This window comes from Balaenoptera borealis, assembly GCF_965194805.1.
Source record: "Balaenoptera borealis genome assembly, chromosome: 1".
In the NCBI taxonomy this organism is placed as follows: domain Eukaryota; kingdom Metazoa; phylum Chordata; class Mammalia; order Artiodactyla; family Balaenopteridae; genus Balaenoptera; species Balaenoptera borealis.
This window is the reverse complement of record NC_138860.1, coordinates 59161577-59176935: the sequence shown is the minus strand read 5'-3', so window position 1 is coordinate 59176935 and position 15359 is coordinate 59161577. Positions and strand designations below refer to the sequence as shown.

Sequence of the window (15359 nt, the reverse complement as noted above, 5' to 3'; positions counted from 1 at the left end):
TGAATTAAAGGATTTGAAAACGATTGCCTGTTGCCTAATCAGAGAGTATGGCCTTTGCTCTCTGTGGATTGTCTGGTAGCACTTTCCAGCTAGGATCACTCTTTTGTCCTTGTGCCCCACCCCTGCCCAAACCTTGAGGTCTGTTGCCACCACCATCACTGCCACTATCACTGCACCACCCTCATGCTTCTCAGATGGACCTTTCAGGATGCAGCAAGCAAATAATAGCAAAGGAAGAATTATTCTCAATCATTAAGAGTGGATCTCCTGTCAGAAGAACCTAGGGGCAAGACGGGAATAAAGATGCAGACCTACTAGAGAACGGACTTGAGGATACAGGGAGGGGGAAGGGTAAGCTGGGACAAAGTGAGAGAGTGGCATGGACATATATACACTACCAAACGTAAAATAGATAGCTAGTGGGAAGCAGCCGCATAGCACGGAGAGATCAGCTCGGTGCTTTGTGACCACCTAGAGGGGTGGGATAGGGAGGATGGGAGGGAGGGAGATGCAAGGGGGAAGAGATATGGGGACATATGTACATGTATAACTGATTCACTTTGTTATAAAGCAGAAACTGACACACCATTGTAAAGCAATTATACTCTAATAAAGATGTTAAAAAAATAATAATAAAAAAAAGAGTGGACCTCCTGGGCTTCCCTGGTGGCGCAGTGGTTGAGAGTCTGCCTGCCAATGCAGGGGACACGGGTTCGAGCCCTGGTCTGGGAAGATCCCACATGCCACGGAGCAACTGGGCCCGTGAGCCACAACTACTGAGCCTGCGCGTCTGGAGCCTGTGCTCTGCAACAAGAGAGGCCGCGATGGTGAGAGGCCCGCACACCGTGTTGAAGAGTGGCCCCCACTTGCCACAACTAGAGAAAGCCCTCGCACAGGAAAGAAGACCGAACACAGCCAAAAATAAATAAATAAATAAATAAATAAAGAGTGGACCTCCTGATATAACTTGTTGATGTGCCTCTAGGTTTTAATTGGCAACAACCCCCAGTCAGAGAAGCACCTAATTCCAAATCTTCAAAACCAACTAAAGCTGACCAACAGGAGCAGTGTTGCTGGAGGATGGAGGAAACAAGAAGTGCCCACTGCAGAGCCTCCCATCAAGCCTCTTGGATAGCCTCAACCACCAGAGGGCAGACAGCAGAAGCAAGAAAAGCTACAATCCTGCAGCCTGTGGACCAAAAACCACAGTTACAGAAAGATAGACAAGATGAAAAGGCAGAGGGCTATGTACCAGATGAAGGAACAAGAAAAAACCCCAGAAAAACAACTAAATGAAGTGGAGATAGGCAACCTTCCAGAAAAAGAATTGAGAATAATGATAGTGAAGATGATCCAGGACCTCGGAATAAGAATGGAGGCAAAGATCAGGAAGATGCAAGAAGTGATTAACAAAGACCTAGAAGAATTAAAGGACAAACAAACAGAGATGACCAATACAATAACTGAAATGAAAACTACACTAGAAGGAATCAATAGCAGAATAACTGAGGCAGAAGAACGGATAAGTGACCTGGAAGACAGAATGGTGGAATTCACTGCTGTGGAACAGACTAAAGAAAAAAGAATGAAAAGAAATGAAGACAGCCTAAGAGACCTCTGGGACAACATTAAACGCAACAACATTCGCATTATAGGGGTCCCAGAAGGAGAAGAGAGAGAGAAAGGACCAGAGAAAATATTTGAAGAGATTATAGTCGAAAACTTACCTAACATGGGAAAGGAAATAGCCACCCAAGTCCAGGAAGCGCAGAGAGTCCCATACAGGATAAACCCAAGGAGAAACACGCCGAGACACATAGTAATCAAAGTGGCAAAAATTAAAGACAAGGAAAAATTATTCAAAGCAGCAAGGGAAAAACGACAAATAACATACAAGGGAACTCCCATAAGGTTAACAGCTGATTTCTCAGCAGAAACTCTGCAAGCCAGAAGGGAGTGGCATGATATACTTAAAGTGATGAAAGGGAAGAACCTACAACCAAGATTACTCTACCCGGCAAGGATCTCATTTAGATTTGATGGAGAAATCAAAAGCTTTACAGACAAGCAAAGGCTAAGAGAATTCAGCACCACCAAACCAGCTCAACAACAAATGCTAAAGGAACTTCTCTAAGTGGGAAACACAAGAGAAGAAAAGGACCTACAAAAACAAACCCAAAACAATTAAGAAAATGGTCATAGGAACATACATAACGATAATTACCTTGAACGTGAATGGATTAAATGCCCCAACCAAAAGACAGACTGGCTGAATGGATACAAAAACAAGACCCATATATATGCTGTCTACAAGAGACCCACTTTAGACCTAGGGACACATGCAGACTGAAAGTGAGGGGATGGAAAAAGATATTCCATGCAAATGGAAATCAAAAGAAAGCTGGAGTAGCTATATTCATATCGGATAAAATAGACTTTAAAATAAAGAATGTTACAAGAGACAAGGAAGGACACTACATAATGATCAAGGGATCAATCCAAGAAGACGATATAACAATTATAAATATATATGCACCCAACATAGGAGCACCTCAATACATAAGGCAACTGCTAACAGCTATAAAAGAGGAAATTGACAGTAACACAATCATAGTGGGGGACTTTAACACCTCACTTACACCAATGGACAGATCATCCAAAATGAAAATAAATAAGGAAACAGAAGCTTTAAATGACACAATAGACCAGATAGATTTAATTGATATTTATAGGACATTCCATCCAAAAACAGCAGATTACACGTTCTTCTCAAGTGCGCACGGAACATTCTCCAGGATAGATCACATCTTGGGTCACAAATCAAGCCTCAGTAAATTTAAGAAAATTAAAATCATATCAAGCATCTTTTCTGACCACAACGCTATGAGATTAGAAATGAATTACAGGGAAAAAAACGTAAAAAAGACAAACACATGGAGGCTAAACAATACGTTACTAAATAACCAAGAGATCACTGAAGAAATCAAAGAGGAAATAAAAAAATACCTAGAGACAAATGACAATGAAAACACGACGACCCAAAACCTATGGGATGCAGCGAAAGCAGTTCTAAGAGGGAAGTTTATAGCTATACAAGCCTATCTCAAGGAACAAGAAAAATCTCAAGTAAACAATCTAACCTTACACCTAAAGAAACTAGAGAAAGAAGAACAAACAAAACCCAAAGTTAGCAGAAGGCAAGAAATCATAAAGATCAGAGCAGAAATAAATGAAATAGAAACAAAGAAAACAATAGCAAAGATCAATAAAACTAAAAGTTGGTTCTTTGAGAAGATAAACAAAATTGATAAGCCATTAGCCAGACTCATCAAGAAAAAGAGGGAGAGGACTCAAATCAATAAAATCAGAAATGAAAAAGGAGAAGTTACAACAGACACCGCAGAAATACAAAGCATCCTAAGAGACTACTACAAGCAACTTTATGCCAATAAAATGGACAACCTGGAAGAAATGGACACATTTTTAGAAAGGTATAACCTTCCAAGACTAAACCAGGAAGAAACAGAAAATATGAACAGACCAATCACAAGTAATGAAATTGAAACTGTGATTAAAAATCTTCCAACAAACAAAAGTCCAGGACCAGATGGCTTCACAGGTGAATTCTATCAAACATTTAGAGAAGAGCTAACACCTATCCTTCTCAAACTCTTCCAAAAAATTGCAGAGGAAGGAACACTCCCAAACTCATTCTATGAGGCCACCATCACCCTCATACCAAAACCAGACAAAGACACTACAAAAAAAGAAAATTACAGACCAATATCACTGATGAATATAGATGCAAAAATCCTCAACAAAATACTAGCAAACAGAATCCAACAACACATTAAAAGGATCATACACCACGATCAAGTGGGATTTATCCCAGGGATGCAAGGATTCTTCAATATACGCAAATCAATCAATGTGATACACCATATTAACAAATTGAAGAATAAAAACCATATGATCATCTCAATAGATGCAGAAAAAGCTTTCGACAAAATTCAACACCCATTTATGATAAAAACTCTCCAGAAAGTGGGCATAGAGGGAACCTACCTCAACATAATAAAGGCCATATATGACAAACCCACAGCAAACATCATTCTCAATGGTGAAAAACTGAAAGCATTTCCTCTAAGATCAGGAACGAGACAAGGATGTCCACTCTCAGCACTATTATTCAACATAGTTCTGGAAGTCCTAGCCACAGCAATCAGAGAAGAAAAAGAAATAAAAGGAATACAAATTGGAAAAGAAGAAGTAAAACTGTCACTGTTTGCAGATGACATGATACTATACATAGAGAATCCTAAAGGTGCCACCAGAAAACTGCTAGAGCTAATTAATGAATATGGTAAAGTTGCAGGATACAAAATTAATGCACAGAAATCTCTTGCATTCCTATACACTAATGATGAAAAATCTGAAAGAGAAATTATGGAAACACTCCCATTTACCATTGCAACAAAAAGAATAAAATACCTAGGAATAAACCTACCTAGGAAAAAAAAAAAGAAGTGCCCACCAAACTGAGAAGGCATCTTGAGACTGAAAAATAAGGCAGGCAGCTCCATATAATCAATGGATCAGTTTATTATAGGGTAACTTACTCACAGGGTGGGATCTGAATCAGGCAGACAACGATCCGGAAGCATTCACAGCTGCACTCCATACCACCAAGGGGCCTTTGGAACAATTTTATAGTTTACCTAGGGTTATGGGGGGGTACGTGCTTAGATAAAGGACATGCATTCCTAAGCTAAGATTTATGAACAGGTTAACTAGTCTCATGAGCACCAGAATATGTCAGAGAAGGTTTTCATTATTGTTTGGGGACTAACGGAGCATAGAGGCCACCTGGTCCTAGTGATTATTAAACAGTATCTATTAACTACAAAGCCCTTGACAACAGAGAAGTGATTCACTGCACAGTACAGTCCTGGGTAGGGTCAGTGAAAGGACAGCAGAAATTGTAAGGGCCCAAGATGACACCAGTTCTGGCTAACAGCCATATACTTATCATATTTAAGCTATCTATACCCAAGTTCTTGAAGGAGAAAACAAAACTTAGATGTCTTTATTACCTCATTATTTTTAGTGTTGCTATCTTTTTCCATGTAGTGATCTTTAGATGAGAAATCAAAGACTCATAGAAGTTAAGTAATTTGCCCTGATTCACACAGCAAGTAGAGGCAGAACAGGGATTTGAACCCATACAGATGTAAGGCTAAAGCCCAGGCTGCCTCACTAGTTGCCTTGGGAAGCAACTCCTCTATTTGCCGCTTACCACCTCAATTTGCTTGTCGATGAAGCCCAAAGCTGGACACCTCCTCCTCCAGGAAGCCTTTGTCTTCCTGCTGTTTTCCTTCCTCTACACCTTGAATAGACTTCTAAACATTGTCCCAGTTCTCAAAGAACAAGTGATACCAGGAAAAGGCTACTGCGTAGGAATCGTTTTAACTGGGAATCAAATTTTCATGGTAAATAGTTGGGGAAATATCAGGTTTTATCAAGATATCAACTTGAGGGGCTTCCCTGGTGGCACAGTGGTTGGGAATTCACCTGCCAATGCAGGGGACACAGGTTCAATCCCTGGTCCGGGAAGATCCCACATGCCGCAGAGCAACTTAACCTGTGTGCCACAGCTACTGAGCCTGCGTTCTAGAGTCCATGAGCCACAACTACTGAGCCTGTGTGCCACAACTACTGAAGTCCGCGTGCCTAGAGCCCATGCTCCACAACAAGAGAAGCCACCGCAATGAGAAGCCCGCGCACCGCAACGAAGAGTAGATCCCGCTCGCCGCAACTAGAGAAAGCCTGCACGCAACAACGAAAACCCGACGCAGCCAAAAATAAATAAATAAATTTATAAAAAAGAAAAAATATATCAACTTGAGAAATGAAATAGATTATGAAAGTGTTTGCTTTGTCTTTTATTGAAATTTTAATTATAATTGCAACTATGTACGAATGGGAATTACCTCATTATCTGAAAATTTACATAACAGCAAATAAAACATCCTCCACCTCATACATTCTCATAACAGTGTACATGGAATTTAATTTCAGGAATCCTCAAATCCTGATAGTGGAGATACTGGGATCTGCTTTAAGAAACTCAGCCCAGCTCTAGTCTGACCATTCCCGATCAAGTATTTCTGATCAGATCTCACACACAGGGAAGGACCGACCAATCAAGTGACTGACCTGTTGTGCTGCAGTTCAATGGGAGAGGTTGGAAAATCCAGCTAGGGCTCTGACTTGGGCCTTTAAAATGGTCATGGTTCCAGGTGACGCTGAAAGAGTCTCCCTCAGAAGGGGCAGCGCGGATTCTCTCCATCTCCTCGGTTGAGAATGAAACACAGGTCCCAAGGATGATTCATAATCCTATAACATTTAGAAATATTATTAAAGTCATTTTATCTTCTATCACTTATCATATAATTCAGTTTTTAAACATAAAATTATAATTTAAATGAAAACTACAGTATTGAGAAGCATTATGAGGCAAACCACATTTCACAAGTTCTTTCAAGGAAATTAAAAATAAACCAGCTATAAAAGTCTCTTGTTCAACAATAAAATGTGTTCAAAGCTCAGCATTACAATTAGATACTACTGTTATGCAATTTCTGAAGATTTATCTCTCCAAAGGAAATCTTTCAAGTGAATGGGGGAAGTCACTTTTAAAAAAGGACTAAGCTTCAGAGATTGCATTTTCTAGTTGAATAACAGTATGTACATATAATTACTTAAGATGAAATAAATAAGCTCAAAAATATTATTTTCTTGGACTCCTCTTATGCATACAAGTTCTAACACCCTCTCCACATTGAGCTCACTATAGCTCTTCAAGCCAACTCTTTGAGTCTCCATGGGAGTAGTAATCAGAGCACCTACCATTCACTCTGTAGGACAGAAACAGAACTATATTCACACCCACACATCCATTACACTCATTTGACCTCACTTTACTTGTACCAGGCATTCTGGCCTCCCTCAGCCACCCTCAGTTAACTTTCAGGTACCTGGCAGGTGAAAAACAGGCAAAAAATCGGATGGAATGGTTCACTGGCAGCAGCCAAAACAGTAACAGACAAAAGCAGAAAAGAGGAGCAACCAAGAAGGAAGACAAAGAGAGGCAGGAGCTCCAACCAGAACAGCAGAGTTCTCTAGAGTGGTGTGGGAGAATTAAACCACTCCCAATAACCTTTATTGGCATTTTTGGAAATTTTGAGTTTTATTTTATTAATTTTTTTATACAGCAGGTTCTCATTAGTTATCCATTTTATACATATTAGTGTAAACATGTCAATCCCAATCTCCCAATTCATCCCACCACCACCACCACCACCCCCCACTTTCCCCACTTGGTGTCCATATGCTTGTTCTCTACATCTGTGTCTCTATTTCTGCCCTGCAAACTGGTTCATCTGTACCATTTTTCTAGATTGCACATATATGCATTAATATAAAATATTTGTTTTTCTCTTTCTGACTTACTTCACTCTGTATGACAGTCTCTAGATCCATCCACGTCTCTACAAATGACCCAATTTTGTTCCCTTTTATGGCTGAGTAATATTCCATTGTATACATGTACCACATCTTCTTTATCCATTCGTCGGTCGATGGGCATTTAGGTTGCTTCCGTGACCTGGCTATTGTAAATAGTGCTGCAATGAACAGTGGGGTGCATGTGTCTTTTTGAATTATGGTTTTCTCTGGGTATATGCCCAGTAGTGGGATTGCTGGGTCATATGGCAATTCTATTTTTAGTTTTTTAAGGAACCTCCATACTGTTCTCCATAGTGGCTGTATCAATTTACATTCCCACCAACAGTGCAAGAGGGTTCCCTTTTCTCCACACCCTCTCCAGCATTTGTTTGTAGATTTTCTGATGATGCCCATTCTAACTGGTGTGATACCTCATTGTTGTTTTGATTTGCATTTCTCTAATAATTAGTGATGTTGAGCAGCTTTTCATGTGCTTCTTGGCCATCTCTATGTCTTCTTTGGAGAAATGTCTATTTAGGTCTTCTGCCCATTTTTGGATTGGGTTGTTTGTTTTTTTAATATTGAGCTGCATGCGCTGTTTATACATTTTGGAAACGAATCCTTTGTCCATTGATTCCTTTGCAAATATTTTCTCCCATTCTGACGATGTCCTTTCATCTTGTTTGTAGTTTCCTTTGCTTTGCAAAAGGTTTTAAGTTTCATTAGGTCCCATTTGTTTATTTTTGTTTTCATTTCCATTACTCTAGGAGGTGGGTCACAAAAGATCTTGCCGTGATTTATGTCAAAGAGTATTCTTCCTATGTTTTCCTCTAAGAGTTTTATAGTGTCCATTCTCACATTTAGTTCTCTAATCCATTTTGAGTTTATTTTTGTGTATGGTGTTAGAGAGTGTTCTAATTTCATTCTTTTCCATGTAGCTGTCCGGTTTTCCCAGCACCACTTATTGAAGAGACTGTCTTTTCTCCATTGTATATCCTTGCCTCCTTTGTCATAGATTAGTTGACCATAGGTGCATGGCTTTATCTCTGGGCTTTCTATCCTGTTCCATTGATCTACATTTCTCTTTCTGTGCCAGTACCATATTGTCTTGATTACTGTAGCTTTGTAGTATAGTCTGAAGACAGGGAGTCTGATTCCTCCAGCTCTTTTTATTTCCCTCAAGACTGCTTGGGCTATTCGGGGTCTTTTGTGTCACCATACAAATTTTAAGATTTTTTGTTCTAGTTCTGTAAAAAATACCACTGGTAATTTAATAGGGATTGCACTGAATCTGTAGATTGCTTTGGGGAGTATAGTCATTTTCACAATATTGATTCTTCCAATCCAAGAACGTGGTATATCTCTCCATCTGTTTGTGTCGTCTTTGATTTCTTTCATCAGTGTCTTATCGTTTTCTGAATACAGGGCTTTTACCTCCTTAGGTAGGTTTATTCCTAGGTAGTTCATTCCTTTTGTTGCAATGGTGAATGGGATTGTTTCCTTAATTTCTCTTTTGGGTATTTCGTTGTTAGTGTATAGGAATGCAAGAGATTTCTCTGCACTAATTTTGTATCCTGCAACTTTACCAAATTCATTGATTAGTTCTAGTAGTTTTCTGGTGGCATCTTTAGGATTCTCTATGTATAGTATCATGTCATCTGCAAACAGTGACAGTTTTACTTCTTCTTTTCCAATTTGTATTCCTTTTATTTCTTTTTCTTCTCTGATTGCCATGGCTAGGACTTCCAAAACTATGTTGAATAAGAGTAGTGAGAGTGGACATCCTTGTCTTGTTCCTGATCTTAGAGGAAATGTTTTCAGTTTTTCACCATTTCACATGTTTGCTGTGGGTTTGTCATATATGACCTTTATTATGTTCAGGTAGGTTCCTTCTATGCCCACTTTCTGGAGAGTTTTTATCATAAATGGGAGTTGAATTTTGTCAAAAGGTTTTTCTGTGTCTATTGAGATTATCTTATGTTAATATGGTGTATCACATTGATTGATTTGCATATATTGAAGAATCCTTGCATCCCTGGGACAAATCCCACTTGATCATGGTATATGATCCTTTTAATGTGTTGTTGGATTCTGTCTGCTAATGTTTCGTTGAGGATTTTTCCATCTATATTCATGAGTGATATTGGTCTGTAATTTTCTTTTTTTGTAGTATCTTTGTCTGGTTTTGGTATCAGGTGATGGTGGTCTCACAGAATGAGTTTGGAAGAGTTCCTTCCTCTGCAACTGTTTTGAAGAGTTTGAGAAAGATGGGTGTTACCTCTTCTCTAAATGTTTGATAGAATTCACCTGTGAAGCCATCTGGTCCTGGACTTTTGTTTGTTGGAAGATTTTAATCACAGTTTCAATTTCATTACTTGTGATTGGTCTGTTCATATTTTCTATTTCTTCCTGGTTCAGTCTTGGAAGGTTATACCTTTCTAAGAATTTGTCCATTTCTTCCAGGTTGTCATAGTGTTGCTTGTAGTAGTCTCTTATGATGCTTTGTATTTCTGCAGTGTAACTTCTCCTTTTTCATTTCTAATTTTATTGATTTGAGTCCTCTCCCTCTTTTTCTTGATGAGTCTGGCTAAATGTTTATCGGTTTTGTTTATCTTCTCAAAGAACCAGCTTTTAGTTTTATTGATCTTTGCTATTGTTTTCTTTGTTTCTATTTCAATTATTTCTGCTCTGATCTTTATGATTTCTTTCCTTCTACTAACTTTGGGTTTTATTTGTTCTTCTTTCTCTAGTTCCTTTAGGTGTAAGATTTGATTATTTGAGATTTTTCTTGTTTCTTGAGGTAGGCTTGTATTGCTATAAACTTCTCTCTTAGAACTGCTTTTGCTGCATCCCATAGGTTTTGGATCGTCGTGTATTCATTGTAATTTGTCTCTAGGTATTTTTTGATTTCCTCTTTGATTTCTTCAATGATCTCTTGGCTATTTAGTAACGTGTTATTTAGCATCCATGTGTTTGTGTTTTTTACGTTTTTTTCCCTGTAATCTCATAGTGCTGTGGTCGGAAAAGATGCTTGATATGATTTCAATTTTCTTAAACTTACTGAGGCTTGATTTGTGACCCAAGATGTGATCTATCCTGGGAAATGTTCCATGTGCATTTGAGAAGAAAGTGAAATCTGCTGTTTTTGGATGGAATGTCCTATAAATATCAATTAAATCTATCTGGTCTATTGTGTCATTAAAAGCTTGTGTTTCCTTATTAATTTTCTGTCTGGATGATCTGTCCATTGGTGTAAGTGAGGTGTTAAATTCCCCCACTATTATTGTGTTACTGTTGATTTCCTCTTTAATAGCTGTTAGCAGTTGCCTTATGTATTGAGATGCTCCTATGTTGGGTGCATATATATTTATAATTGTTATATCTTCTTCTTGGATTGATCCCTTAATCATTATGTAGGGTCCTTCCTTGTCTCTTGTAACATTCTTTGTTTTAAAGTCTATTTTATCTGATATGAGTATTGCTACTCCAGCTTTCTTTTGATTTCCATTTGCATGGAATATCTTTTTCCATCCCCTCACTTTCAGTCTGTATGTGTCCCTAGGTCTGAAGTGGGTCTCTTGTAGACAGCATGTATATAGGTCTTGTTTTTGTATCCATTCAGCGAGCCTGTGTCTTTTGGTTGGAACATTTAATCCATTCACGTTTAAGGTAATTATTGATATGTATGTTCCTATTACCATTTTCTTAATTGTTTAGGGTTTGTTTTTGTAGGTCCTTTTCTTCTCTTGTGTTTCCCCCTTAGAGAAGTTCCTTTAGCATTTGTTGTAGAGCTGGTTTCATGGTGCTGAATTCTCTTAGCTTTTGCTTGTCTGTAAAACTTTTGATTTCTCCATTGAATCTGAATGAGATCCTTGCTTGGTAGAGTAATCTTGGTTGTAGGTGCTTCCCTTTCATGACTTTAAGTATATCATGCCACTCCCTTCTGGCTTGCAGAGTTTCTGCTGAGAAATCAGCTGTTAACCTTATGGGAGTTCCCTTGCATGTTATTTGTCATTCTTCCCTTGCTGCTTTCAATAATTTTTCTTTGTCTTTAATTTTTGCCAATTTGATTACTATGTTCTTGGCATGTTTCTCCTTGGGTTTATCCTGTATAGGACTCTCTGCGCTTCCTAGACTTGAGTGGCTATTTCCTTTCCCATGTTAGGGAAGTTTTTGACTATAATGTCTTCAAATATTTTCTCGGGTCCTTTCTCTCTCTCTTCTCCTTCTGGGGCCCCTGTAATGCGAATGTTGTTGTGTTTAATGTTGTCCCAGATGTCTCTTAGGCTGTCTTCATTTGTTTTCATTCTTTTTTCTTTATTCTGTTCTGCAGTAGTGAATTCCACCATTCTGTTTTCCAGGTCACTTATCCATTCTTCTGCCTCAGTTATTCTGCTATTGATTCCTTCTAATGTATTTTTCATTTCAGTTATTGTATCATTCGTCTCTGTTTGTTTGCTCTTTAATTCTTCTAGGTGTTTGTTCTTTAATTCTTCTAGGTCTTTGTTAAACATTTCTTGCATGTTCTCGATCTTTGCCTCCATTCTTTTTCCAAGGTCCTGGATCATCTTCACTATCATTATTCTGAATTCTTTTTCTGGAAGTTTGCCTATCTCCACTTCATTTAGTTTTTTTTCTGGGGTTTTATTTTGTTCCTTCATCTGATACAAAGTCCTCTGCCTTTTCATTTTGTCTACCTTTCTGTGAATGTCCACTCCCAATAACGTTTGAGAACACCACTAACTAGAAAGACAGAAAACCAGTCAACCACAGTAACACAGCTTTCTGGGTCCAATCAGCCAACGGTGCCCGAGTCTCTCCAGCAGTGGTTTGGGAGGAACACACTGAATTACAGCCTGGATTGTACTCAAGCCTAAATCATTTTTTTTTTTTGGTTGGGGGGTGTTTTGTTTTGTTTTTTGGCCTCGCTGCATGACTTGTGGGATGTTAGTTCCCTGACCAGGGGTGAAACCCTGGCCCTGGCAGTGAAAGCACTGAGTCCTAACCCCTGGGCCGTCAAGGAATTCCTGGATTAAATCATCTTTTGCCTTTTGAGAGGAAATTTGGTTTCTGGAAGCAGCTAAACATCATTTAGAACTCAATATGGGTGTATGAGATGTAAAGACAAACTGAGAAATTTCATTTTGATTGAAAACAAAACATGATATAAATAATGAATCTGATTTGCTTTTGTTATTCCAAACAATGTGTCTGAAAAATGGAGAAAGAGCAAAAGAATGAAGAATGAAAACCTAAAAAGTGACCAGAACAGGAAGCTTTTATACTTCTTAGACAAAGAAAAAATAAATTTGTGAAGAGTTGACAAGGCAGAGGGGTTTGGGCTAGGGGTAGTAAATGGTGAAAAAGTAACCAGGAAGACAAGGGTTAGTTTGACATGGTTTGTAAGGTTTCTCAGCCCCAAATTTCCTATTTATGGTGATAAGAACGTCTTCCTTCCTCCTGGTACAGGGAGGGTACCTTTCACATGGAAGTTTTATGATCTGTTTCAGGGGAGAACTTGGGGTTGGGGGGTGTCATAGTGACTTTCCTGCTCCTGCTGTTGTCTCAAACTCTTTCAGCTTAAGATATTCAATATGCCAAGGTGCCATATTTTGGGGTAGCGTGCCCTGAACTCTGTCATCACATTTTGTGCCACGCATTAGTTAGAACACCACAGGTACACAGGATAGAATGAAAGTTTCCTGCTCACACTTCTTAAGAAAAATCACACAAAACACAGTAATGAGGCCAAGATGATACCTGCCTGCCCTTTCACTGTCACAGTGAAGCATTGTTTAACAATCCTCTCCAGGATTATTTTATTTTCTAAGAGAAGTTACCATTTCCTGAATTTTCTATTTAGTATTTCTTTAATATTTCTTTATTATTTTATTATTTATTTTTTTATTTTGGCTGCACCAGGTCTTAGTTGCAGCATGCGGGCTTCTTAGTTGTGACCTGTGGGATCTAGTTCCCTCACCAGGGATCGAACCTGGGCCCCCTGCATTCGAAGGTGAAGTCTTAACCACTGGACCACCAGGGAAGTCCCCTCGATTTACTGTTAATTAGGGACTCAGATTCTGTGAAGTTAACTTATAGATTTATGTCCAATAAAGTTACAAATGATTTCTCTCTAGTAGAAGAGATAATCCCAAAGGTTGTAGTCTAATGCCCTGTTAAACATGAATCAGTTTTGTTTCTAACCTAGATAATTTATTCTAACCATTCTTTATTAAACTGCCTATAAATACTCAGTTCCTTAAATGCTCTTTGAACCGGCTTTACATACTGATTTCCTCACTAATTAATGAGATGATTAAATCTTTGACATGGGTTCAGTTTATGTTTGCAAAAAAGAGTTATGTTTTTAACTTCTGAAAATCACACTTTCACACTCTAGAAGTGAGTGAACCATTTACAAGAACTCATCTAAATAAGTCTTTTTCACAGTGAAATCTGGTAAGAAGTGCTTTCTTGGCACCTGCTACTGCTTAAGTCATGAGCAGCATGATATGAGGGAAAGGACGTGGACTTCAAAGCCAGATAGACCTGGGTTCAAATATGAACATGTCCACGTTCTAGCTCAACAATCTGGGGAAATTCACTCTTTTTCTCTAAGTTCTACTCTATGTCCATGAAATGAGAATAAATATTTCCTCTACAAAAGGTTATTGTGAGTGTTAAATAAAATAATACATCCAGCATTTAATATAGTGTCTGAGTCCTAGTAGGTGATTAGTACATACATAACCTTCCCCTTCTCCCAAGGGGATGCTGGCAAATGTCTAAAGAAAGTGCAGTGTTTGTAGATTCTCACAGTGTAAACACCCCCACCATGGCGATTTCAACCCATCAATCTGAACACAGAATTGGAAATATACATCCAATTGCCCCTCGTACCCCTGTTCTCCACCTCTGTAATTCCTCCTCCTCTTTCATAGCTCAACTCAAACACCTCTTCGTCAGAGGAGATGCCCTGATCCCCAGGTTAGGTCAAGTCTCCTATTATTTTTTCTTTTTTTTTTTTTTTTTAAATTTTATTTATTTATTTATTTATTTATGGCTGCGTTGGGTCTTCATTTCTGTGCCAGGGCTTTCTCTAGTTGCGGCAAGTGGGGACCACTCTTCATCACGGTGCGCGGGCCTCTCACCATCGTGGCCTCTCCTGTTGCGGAGCACAGGCTCCAGACGCGCAGGCTCAGCAATTGCGGCTCACGGGCCTAGTTGCTCCGTGGCATGTGGGATCTTCCCTGACCAGGGCTCGAACCCGTGTCCCCTGCATTGGCAGGCAGACTCTCAACCACTGCGCCACCAGGGAAGCCCTATTTTTTCTTATGTGTGCCTTTGCTTCAGAACCCTTCTCACAATTTGTAATTACACATTTATAACCATTAGTTAATTAACCTTTATCACATCCATTAGAGTGTAAGTGCCAGAAAGACAGATACCATATCTGTTTTGCCCTCCATTATGTCCCCAGCACCTAGCTCAAATCTGGTACAAAAAAAGGGGCTCAATAAATATATGTTGAATTAATCAAGCAACCAAACAACTGAAGATGGATAGGTGGATGGGTGGATAGACGGATGAATGGAACTGAATTTTTGTCCCTCGTCCAAATTGTACATAGTTACTTCCCCTCTAATTGGTGCTCAGCCCCGCTCTGAATACTTTTGCACAAAGTTGCTCCAATCAGTCCTCTTGGGAAGTAAAGCATTTTCTGATGGTTAGAGAGCCACAGTACGGTGGCAAACTTCCTGAATGGCAGTCATCTGACTACCTGACACCTCTGTAATTGAGACAGTTCTCCAGAGTCCACTTTGGAACTTGAGTCCACATCCAATTTCCTTCTC

At 39.1% G+C, this 15359-nt stretch overlaps 1 long non-coding RNA gene across 1 annotated transcript in view; it reads right to left on the bottom strand.

Moving 5' to 3' along the window:
- Positions 1-15359, bottom strand: part of LOC309636332 — a 179226-nt gene that overhangs the window by 95667 nt on the left and 68200 nt on the right. The window contains exon 2 of the long non-coding RNA XR_014249409.1: positions 6217-6396. This is a non-coding gene — a long non-coding RNA (uncharacterized lncRNA). The remainder of the gene's footprint in view (positions 1-6216; positions 6397-15359) is intronic.